Here is a 3201-nt window from a genome sequence, read left to right on the forward strand (position 1 = left end):
CTTTATGGGCATAGTAGTTATTAGGATTCAGGAAACAGTAAAAAATGCTTAGAGAATGATAAGAACCTAGGAAGCTCTGGGCACTCAGCAGCAGAAATTCATGGATTGTCTAGAATTGTTAAGCTTCCAGGAATTTTCCAAGTCTGTGTCTTCACAAATCCAAATTCCTGGAAGGGAAAATCTGATTGGTCTAGTTAAAATCAGGTGGTCACTCTCGGATCAATTAGCTTTGATCAAGAGGGGAGGGTTTAAAGTCCCCCTTAAAATCCTTCCAAGGCTCTGTTGAACATTGTATCAACTCCAGATACTCTCCTAAAAACTATGGAGTCTTGGAAAATCTGGCTTCTGCCTACTTTCTGACTTCATCTCCAATCACAGCCCCACTGTTGCACTGTCCTTTTATACTGGTTGTCTTTCCCCATCTCTCTTACCCTTTACCGTGTCAATTTAAATGTCATTCCACTGGCTTAGCACCTGTAGCTCAGCGGCTCAGCCACATACACCAGGGTCAGGGCCTGCTGTGGCACCCTGTCACTGCATGACTAAAAACAGCCAGGACATAGATTGAAATTACATGCCTGTAAGAGGTGGGCTTCCCACATCTCCAGGGAGAGCCCTGAGCAACCGCTACCGTGGCCTTTTATTCAAGCATTATACAACAGGTGTGGGGGCACATGTACTAGGATCACATGCTTAAGGATCCCTACGTGCTCTTTCCCCATGGGCTTGACTCCACCCTGCTTCATGCTAATGAGGGACTGATCTTACCTCATTAATGCCTGCAGCTGCTTGAGGGCTTGTCTCCAGGCAGCAAAACATCTCCTTGCCGGCTAGGAGATTGTCTCACTCCCAGCGCCTCGCTCAGGAACCCGTGGCTGCTTCTATGAGCCTGGTGCACCGTCTCCTACCCACCAGGGCTGGTGGATTCGAACTGGCCTGGCACTGCCAAATAACAATAACAACTACAGCAAAAAAATAGCTGGGCCGTTGTGGCAGGCACCTGTAGTCCTAGCTACTTGGGAGGTGAGAAAATCGCTTAAGCCCAAGAGTTTGAGGTTGCTGTGAGCTTGGCATCAGGACACTCTACCAAGGGCAACATAGTGAGACTCTGTCAATAAATAAATAAATCTGATTCCAACTGTTTGAACCCCCAAATCTAAACCAGGTTCTCTCTTTTTTTTTTTTTTTGAATTTTTTGGCCAGGGCTGGGTTTGAACCCACCACCTCTGGCTTATGGAGCCAGCGCCCTACTCCTTTGAGCCACAGGCACCACCCCCCCAGGTTCTCTTTATTTTCTTTCCTAGGGTCTTATTCTTTTCCTTCACAGCACTTGTCACAATTGGTTATCAGAAGTTTATTGGGGGAATTGTTTGTTTAACCTCTATCTATCTATAATCTTCATGAGGGTAGGAATGTTGATTCTTTTGTCTCAGTTTCAGTACTGGAACACTACCTGACACATCGCAAATGGTCCAGGAATATGACTGAATAAATAAATAAGTGAATGAATGAATGATGATTGATGGAAAAATCACTTTATGTATCAGGGAGAGTTCTCAAAGAGGGAAGCTAGTATCACATTGCATAATATGTAGCACCTGAACATGGGAACAACTACTCAACTGAAAGTTTGAAGAGGAAATTATCAGAATTTTTACCCAAAGATGATTCGTATTCAATATTTTATAAACTGCAAGTAAAATTTCCACTAAATATAGCTATTTTTTAAAAAAATAAACTGATAGTATTTATTTGGAGAGCTATAGATAGGGGATGGGATACTTTTTAACTTACATGTGCCAAACACTAAAGTTAGATAGCCTTTGTAATAATGAAGTATGAAGATAAAGATTATTGAAATATATAACATGCCTTTGAGACTTGAAGTTCAGAAGAATGAGAAATGGTAATTATTGAACACACAATTGAAAATTTCAGACTTTCTATTTGGAAAAGGTATTAAGGAAGGACCATATGAAGTTGGGTGATTATGCACTTAAGAGCAGGTCTGTTCTAACATAAGTTAGCGGAAGACAAAAGGATAACAACTTGTCCAGTGTTATCCAATGTTTGTTGGAATTCAGGCATTAGCCAGAATATATTCATTGTAATTTGTTGATAACCTTGAGTAGCATGGGTCAATGGGAGAATTGCTTCTTTTGCCTCTTCTCCTCAACTCCTATTTTCAAACTTCAACCAATTATAGGAAGTTATTAAGAGAGGAATTCTCAAATCCCAGCTGTATGCCATCCGGGAATGAGAGCACTAGGTAGAGCATTTGTTAAGCAGAATTGGTGCTGCAGAATGAACCGCAAATCACCCAGACTATCTTACATCTACAAGAATGAACTCAATGATCTTCTCCCACTAAAACTTGTATTAATCCATTACATGTCATGGGGGGAAGCTTCACTGCTTTGTGACTACAGCAAAAAGAAGAGTAAAACCTGTATCATTATACCCTTCTCTCTTGTCAGCAGTTGCACAGTGATCAAGGCCTAATTCTTGTGGCTGGATTCTGTATGACTAGTACTTCCTTTGACCCAGGTCAGAGGCATGCTGACCTCCTCCTTACCACCTCCACCACTCCTCCTTACCTGGTTCCTTCTGTTGCTTCTCAGCTTCTTAGTGTAATCGTTAAAAATATTATGTCTCAATGCTTAGCTCCTTTCCCCACTGGACTTTAATTTAGACAATCTGAGAGATGATATTGGACCCAAAGAAGAAGGTACCCTTTCCTTCCAGAGGGTTCTACCTATCACGAATACACACAAGAATAAATGCATTGAAGAGTACAAAGGTGCCTCTGTCATTGGGGATCCAGCATTCATTACAGGCACAGGCTATTGCAAAACCCAAACTTCCCCTGCCATGATAAATACCATTCAGGTCCTAGAAAATACTGCCCAAACATCTCTCACCACTTATCCTCAAGAAACACTACTGCAGCTGAATGCCATGAAAGCTTTCAATTGTGCCATTGCTAGCATCAGAGATGGGCACTGATTTGGAATGTGAGGAAGATGTGATGGTAGAAACATTTTAGTAACTGAAAAGACAAAGTAATATCAAATCCTGTCTCTCAGAGACCATGAATGCAATGAACTGCATAAAGTGTCTTTTCTTTGAAGTGCTGAAAGCCAAAGGTCTTATTGCCATTTATGTTCCAATTTCTGGTTCCGTATTAGTGCAGTGTAACAG

The sequence above is a fragment of the Otolemur garnettii genome, unplaced genomic scaffold (genome assembly GCF_000181295.1).
Source record: "Otolemur garnettii isolate 467f Iridium unplaced genomic scaffold, OtoGar3 scaffold00057, whole genome shotgun sequence".
Taxonomy (NCBI): domain Eukaryota; kingdom Metazoa; phylum Chordata; class Mammalia; order Primates; family Galagidae; genus Otolemur; species Otolemur garnettii.